Here is a 7,910-nt window from a genome sequence, read left to right as displayed (position 1 = left end):
CTGTGCTTTATTCTCAAGCCAGAAGTAGTTACTGTCTTTCTGAGCACAATATTAAGTCTTCAAAGGTGTTGTGCCTGCCAAATTGTTCACTGAAGAGGGAGTTCCTTTGGGTGATGCTCCTCTGAAGCTATTGTCTCCTCAAAGCACAATGCTGACACCACACCAAGTAACCAAATAAGAGAACTAGTTCCCTAGGATTTGCAAGTTGTGGAATCTGACTCTGCTTTTATATCCCTGTGTAAATCAACAGTAATGCCTGAGTGAGCTCAGATCCCAGCTCCCAACTGGAGACATTCCACCCCAGTTCCTAAGAAGAGCAGGCACAAACACTTGAGCTATAAAGTGCAAACCATTTGATGAATTTTCCCATACAAAAATTTCAGAAGACATAAATACAGACCTGTAGTTTCTCTTTGGGGCTGGACAGACCCCATGCATCCAAGGGAGGCACCTGGAAGTAACAAGACAGAAGGGTGAGCCCATGCTAGACTTTTTACCCAAAGCAAATGCCGTCTGCTGTGCAAAAATTGCTTTTTCACCTGCCACATCCTGCCTGCCCCTTTTCTTCTTTCAAGATCCCAGGCTGGAGCTGGCAGAGACAAGTGAAACTGTCTGTCTGAGCCATCCTGTGGGTGAGAAGCTTTCTTCAAGGAAGTTATTTTACTCAGGGAATCTGGCAGTCCATAAATCACAAGACTAATGTTCATTGTAAATTAATGCAGAATCAGCCAGGCAGAAAACTCCAGTGGCTATAATATTTCACGCGTTATAAATAGGAGTAGTTGCTTTGTACAACATGAAATAACCAAGAAAAAATAGGACATCTCTTACGTTGTGGCTACAAAGACTCCCTCCATGCACCTGAAGAAAGTAATAGTATCATTTATTTCATGATCAATGTTTAGGCTTCAAAGGAAAAAATCCGCTTCTTCTTGGCTGATCTCGGGTGAAATTGAGTTTGTTGTTAACCTCCTGCACTAGAGAGGGAACAAAGATTTATGCATTGTTCATCTTTTATCATCATAGAAAAGAAATAAACAGATTTCAATATAACATTTCCCTGGCTCCAATTCATATCAAAGTGCCACTGAACCTGTTAACAGGTTGAGGTTCAACAACAGACCAACAGAACTATCCAGATCTGACTCAGGGCTTCTTCAGGGTCGAGAGAGAGCCCTCAGGCTTGAAGCAGGCTGTCAACAGAATATATGATGGGGATGGCAGTGGCTCTGGCCTGCAGGATGGTCTCCCCACCTCCTGCTCAGTTTAATCCAATTTCCCCTCCCAGGTCTGGCTGTCTAGGGCTCTGGCACAAGCAGAGAAAACACTGAGACAGCACTCATGTAAGGACTATCACTACCCCAGCTGTCTGCAGCTTCAAGCAGCAGAAATCAGCTGTTGAGGAAAGAGGTATAACTCTGGGAACCAGCTGGGTGTCTGGTGTTAATGAGTCACGTCACTGCTTTTTCATTCTTAAAACAGCAATTGGTATGCCTTTATGCACAGTGATGGTGCTTGTGTCACCTCTGGCTAAGACAATCTGCATTTCGGGTGCTCCTGGGAGGTGCCGCAGCCTGATCCACCTGGGATGGGAAGCCACATGGGACTCCCAACAGGGAGGTTGTTTTGTAAAAACACATAAGGCCAGAGCTCCAGGAGGAAAAACTGAACAGAACTTGTCACTCCCATGCTCTCCATTGCCTCCCTGTTGTGTAGCTGTACTTGCATTCCCCAGCCTTTACCTTCTATTTTTGAAAAAGTTCTAGACATTCACAGTCAGCTGCCTTTGAAGCTGCCCTGACCTTCCCACGTGTGCACAACTCTTGCAGGTGGCTTAAATGATGAAGTCAACATCAGCTCAGTAAAAAAGACCAGATGAACATCCTACAAACAGGCAAAATGAAGGCAGACTGTTTGCATTGCAGAAGATCCAGAGAACATGTAACCATGACTCTGTACTGAGGAATCTGCTTTCATTGCCCATCAGTGGCTCTACTGGTCTTACATCAGCTGCCAGCCTGACCGATGTTATTTATGAACGACCTCAAAGTCACAGCAAACAGGAAACCCAGTTCCACTACAGTCAGTGGGGGTTAGACAAGGAGGACCACAGAGTTCAAATGCTCTTGCTGTATCAGGTGCAATGAGGCTTCAGGTGACTTCTCAGGATCAGCACAGGGCTACTCAGATCTGGTAGCTGATGAATGTGAAAGAGTTACTTGTCAGGGGCCACTTGGATTGTGTGGCTGCAAATGCAGCATGGGGTGTGGATGGGACCCTGCACCCTCCCACAAGATAATAACTGGAGAGGTGGAGGTGGCACCTCAGTAAATCTGATTGTTTACAGATTCACAGAGCAGAGTTGGTTTTTTTCTCCTTGCACTCTCCTTTATCTTTGAGTGTCATACTTCCCTCAGCAGTGGTGCAGCTTACTCCAAGACTGTTAAAGAGCCCTTCTTAAGGCCTCAGGAGATGAAGCCACTCTGTGAAATTCTACACTCTCTAAATCTAAAAGGACATTTGATATATTGCTAGGGATTATTATAAAATATACATGTCTGGTCCCAAATCTAGCCTTGGAAAATTGTTGTATTTCTTCCCTAAAAGATTGGAACCTGATACAGACTAGAAGTCAGGTACAGTGTGACTTCCCATTCTCAAAACAGGTCCCCTCTACCACGAGACTTGCAGTGTATATTTGTACTTAACAACAAAATGGGTGGGGGTGGGGGAGAACGACACAGGTTTCTGCACTAGGAACCCAAAATATGACATTCAGGCTTTCAGCTGGTTTCTCCTGCAGCAGTGCCTGAAACAGCTTTCTGAGAAAGGGAAACAGACATTTTCTCAGTTATAATCAAAGAAAGTCATGATTTCACAGAGACACTGTGACTTTGTCTGTCATCTGTGTGTAATGAGGCAAGCAATAGAAACACCATGTCTTTTGCTACGTATGCTTTCAGTGTATCAACACATTCATCCATCTGTACCTTACATCACCCTGTGTATATTGGCTCAAACACAATTATTTAGAAAACCTGTGGAAAAAATGTGTGACTGAAAAGCTGAAATGTGGTATAATCCTAATAATTCCTCAGTAATAGCACAGAGCTCTTATCACAATCTCTTCACGCATTTGATTTTGCCTCTAAATCCCTCATGCTCTCTCAGGCTAGTTATCCTTACAGGATGGAGGTCAGGTTGCATCCAGAATGGAAGATTCTTCTCTGATAGCATGTCCAATATGAGGGAGATTCCCTGCCTTCAGCAAGTCTTTTAAATGAGATTATTGATTTCATTTTGCAAGTGAATCAAAGTAGATCACCTGACCAAGAGTGCAGGGATTTAACTTGAGGGGTAAGGACAAAAGGCGAAAGTTTTTCTGGGAAGTGGTGAGCAGAACCAGCAAAGAAAGACTCCTTCAGTTTTGAAACTCCCAACTCTGTCCCAGACATTTTTGGAGAAAACTGAGAGCAACAGAACCCCTGGTTCTTTTAGCACCTCATTGAGTTGTAGTTGCTTAAAATGATGTAAGTTTTCCCTGAAGACATTCACCTAATGCAAGGTTACCCTCCCTACATTGGTTATCAGATCTAGGCACTGAGATCTGTATGTTCAAAAGGGCCTTCATCTCTGAAACAGTGGAGAACATGGGAAGAAGGTCAAATGATACGAAATACAGGATAGTCCCAAAAGGAGATTCTCCTGTGAGGTTTGACATATAAATTGCTGCATTCCCTCATAAACCCAGCTCTGGGTAAGCCACTGGAGAAATACTTATAAAAGAAGAAATACTTTATAGGCTAAAAGTAGTCTTGCAAAAAGCAACTAATTTTGGAGAAACAAATATGGTCTCTTCACAGGGGATTTCATACACACTGTTTCCATACTGGCTGTTGGATTATGGGTCATTTGTGCCTGGCACCAGCACATTCACCTCTGGGGTAATGGGCTCTATCAGCAATAACAAAGATGCTCTGCCCTCTGTTTTCTGGAGGGAGTGACAGAAAGGCTCCACAGAGCTGGACAAGTTTTCCTGCCACAGCACCAGTTTACATCAAAAGCATGATGGTGTTTCCTTCCAGATTGAAGGCAGTGCTTTTTGATGCCTGTTTCTATTTAGGGAATGCACGTAGTTCTCGCCAGACTCTGAAGAAAGGAGACTAAACTGCAGCAGCCTGGCCTGCCTCAAGCACAGCCCCATTTTAGTAAGTCAAAATAACTACATTCCCAGCCAAAATCTTCCATAGGTATAAATGGGAGGGAGGGTGAGCTTTAACCTCTCGACATGTTGGTGGGTGAGTCACTCCAGCCTGCTGGGATTCCAGTCCATGGCACATATCCCAGGCTGCAGCAAGGAAGCCCAGGGCATGAAGAGGGGAAGGCAAGCAGAGCTGTTGCTCTTTCAGCTGCCCTGGCTCTTGTGATCCTGGCTCTGTTCCCCAACATAATTTCCATTACCTTGAAGAATGATCCAAACAACTCCAGTAACATGATCAACCAAGTATGAAAAAGATCCAGAGATGATTCAGTATGTTGGTGCTACGGAGGCACAAAAGCAATGGTGTATCTCAGTAGCTCCCCTTCTCTCCAGTTCCTGCACAGCCAGAGGGATGCTGAGCACCAGCCTGCCTTGCAGTGACAAAGACAGCACAACTCTCCCTAACATATTTTCTACAACTGCTGTATTTGGCTGCAGGTGGCTCACTTTGGAGAGGGCAAACCCAGAAATGTTCCATTGTTTCACATTGCTGTGTGTTAGAAATAACCAGAGAATTTAATTTCAACACAGAGTTATTGAGTTTTGTATCATTTTGCTCTCTGGAAATTTTTATCTGTGGAGTGTAAGACAAAGGCAGAGGTAAAAAATCCCTGTTATTGCCTATTTTTTTGTTCGGTGGTGCTTCTGCTTTGCACTTTGCTTTTGCACTCTCATTTACAAACTGGTCACAACAATGAATTAATTTGCTGTTTACTTGAACCATGTAGCATACTGAGGTTCACTACAAGTACCCAGAAAACATTTTTCCTCAGATAATCCTTTATGGCTTTAATGTTCGAGGATCAATTTGTCTCACAAGATGAAACAGAGGTCAGAAATTCATTGCAGTGTGACAACACTCTGTTACTCCACTTATTATTATGGCAACACATTCTGGTACCATAAGAGTTAAGACTTGCATAAACATTCCAATTTGAAATCTCATTTTGAGAGATCTGCAGCTCAGTCATAGAGTTTTGCTGTAGGCAGAACTTGTCATACAAATATTCAGCCTAGAACTAATTTTCTTTAACATGTTTTAACATCTTCCAAAACAAACAAAGACTTCAGCACTTTTAAAAATACAGTTCTCTGTATCTTGATCAAAACACAAGACTTGATTCAACAAAGAGCAGCTATAGTTTGAAGCTAATATAAATTATAGCAAGGTTAAGTGAATTGAGTTACTCTAGAAGTAAACTAGAAAAACAGACTAGTAGACCGAGCTCAAAGTCACTTTGTTTATTAGATACTCTCTTAGAGCCTCCACTAGATTTTACTTTAACACCAGCTTGGAATCCAGCTGAACTCTGCTTCTCAGAATAACACGTCCAAAAAGGATAGAAAACCTGGTTTATAAAAACCTGTTTTCAGATGATCATATATCATTTACTGAGGCATCCAATCATACTTCAAACTTGTTTCAGCTAAGATAAGTTGGAAGAGTGTATCTCACATCTCCTGTTCTCATTTACTCAAAATGAAAACTCACCTTCAAGGGACAATACCTTGTGTCAAACACAAAACAGGGCTGACTTCAAATAATCCAAACACTGATCTAGTTTGTAGCTAAAGCAGGTCAGGGTGTTTTGCATTTTGTTCAGGAATTTCATAACATTCATTTAAACATCAAAGGCATCAAAGCAATGAACAATTAAATACTCCATAAAACATACTATGCTGCTGAACTCCACACCTGTGCTCCTTTTCTGGTGCTCTTCTTGTATTGAAGGGAGAAAGAAAGGAACTGTCAGTGGGTAACTCACTTCAGAGGAGCTCTGGGATATCGTCCAGCTGAACCACCTTCTGCAAGCCCTTGTTTTCCTTCTCCAGCTATTAAGAAAACGTACATGATGAGTTCAGATGTAGGAGGCTTCATCCGGACAGATCTTCCTTGAGAATCTGTAGCAGAAACACAAGCAAGAGGGTTGCTGCCAAGCATCCTTCTTGGATTTGCAACAAATAGCAACAGCATGTTCGGAAACAGCCTTAAACTAGAGAAGTTTATTTTCCTTTCAGTAACCACACTCCTCTGGGGAGTTTCAGCAAACGTGGATCCCACAGAAGGTGTACATATGTGGTTTTTACTTCAACTTCTGCCCAACACCAACCTTTTTGACTGTGTCTATCAGCAGTATGTGTGTCTCTGCAAAGGTGACCTTGTGGGCACCTCCACAGATGACATCAATAGCAAAGCATCTCCTTTCCCCAAATCATAGCCAGACAAAAAGATATAACAAAAGGGAAAAAAAAATTGTTGCATTTCCAAAGAGCATTGGGATTGGTAGGAAAGAGAAGGAACGGGGCAGAAACTACAGTTATGCTGCATGTCCCTGGAAAATTGAGGTGAATAACTGTCTGGTAAAGCTTCACTTGGAATACTGTGTTCAGTTTTGGACCCCCAGTATGAGATAGATGATAATAAATTCGAGAGAGAGCATCAGAGAACTGCTAAGAAGGTCAGGAGCCTTAAGGCAAAAAGTGGCAGCTGAGAGAATTGAATCGTTTAATCTTGTTTAATCTGATAAAGAAGAGACTAAGGGATGATTGGGTAGTAGTCTACAAGTATTTTTTGGGGTATTCACACAAATGAAACAAGCCAAAATTTTAGTTCTGCCAGCTGATCGCAAGGGGGACAATCCACAGATTGTGGCTGGGATAGACATTAGAATAAACCTCCAGCTTTAGTTTAGAGATAGTACAGGGTACTCAGGGAGGTTGTGGAACCTCTGTCCTTGGAGATTTGTGAGACTTAGCTGGACAAAGCCATACCTAACCTGGTAAAGTGGCAGCGCTGGTTCAGGAGGTTGGACATGATGACCTCCAGATATTCCTTCCAGCCAAAATTTCTGTCACAAATTATAAGTAAGTCCTGTTAATTGAAAGTAAATGAAACAGCTTCAAAAGGAAATGTGGTTCCTCACAGGGGAGGAAAAAATATCTCTGCCTGTATGAAAAAACGGACTCTGAACCTTCCAAATCCATACAGACCAAATGATGAAGATGCACTTGGAGATGAAAGAGAGTGCTCACTTTTCTGGAAATGTTGCTTTAGCAAGTTTAAGGTCATCAGATTATTTTAAGAGAACAAAAAGTAGCCTCATTATAAACCAGAATTCTCCATACTTCCTGCTCAGAGCTGGAACATAAAGCCCCAAAGGTTCTTAGAGAAGGGCACTTTTAGACAGTAAAATACCTAATATATACTGGGAGTTATATATACTTTCAAAGGGATAGCTATTCTGCTGTACGGGCCAAGGCGTTGGACTTTAGAAACAATATTTAATGCACTTTAAATATAGATATAGCTCCTATGGTTACTTCCAAAATAACCTAGGAACCCTGAGTTCATTTGTCTGCCACTAGAAAAAGTTCTACAGTCGAGTTTGAATAATCTCGTGGCTTCGGCAAAAGCTTGTTTAAAACTAAAAACATACATAAAAAAAGAAAGAACAAAAAAATCAGATTTAACCAGTGAAGATCATGTGGCCAAGAAATAAGCCCTTCCTCAAAATATCTGAAGTTTCTTGCGCCATTTCTCCCTTTAGATGACTTTAATGAGACAAAGCTGTTTACATTTTTTCAAACCCACTTTATTTCCTGCATTTCCAGCTGCGATCCACAGTTCGTGCTCAGTACTGGTAACATC

General features: G+C 42.0%; 1 long non-coding RNA gene across 2 annotated transcripts in view; it reads right to left on the bottom strand.

The window, feature by feature from the left end:
* LOC108449397 overlaps positions 1 to 4,898 on the bottom strand; it is a 12,028-nt gene extending 7,130 nt beyond the window's left edge. For both annotated transcript variants that reach the window (XR_001865575.1, XR_001865577.1), the window contains exon 1: positions 401 to 4,898. This is a non-coding gene — a long non-coding RNA (uncharacterized LOC108449397). The remainder of the gene's footprint in view (positions 1 to 400) is intronic.
* Between the last annotated feature and the right edge of the window lie 3,012 nt (positions 4,899 to 7,910).

The sequence above is a fragment of the Corvus brachyrhynchos genome, unplaced genomic scaffold (assembly GCF_000691975.1).
Source record: "Corvus brachyrhynchos isolate BGI_N302 unplaced genomic scaffold, ASM69197v1 scaffold70, whole genome shotgun sequence".
Taxonomy (NCBI): domain Eukaryota; kingdom Metazoa; phylum Chordata; class Aves; order Passeriformes; family Corvidae; genus Corvus; species Corvus brachyrhynchos.
The sequence above is the reverse complement of the archived record's forward strand: the minus strand, read 5'-3'. Positions and strand labels throughout refer to the sequence as shown.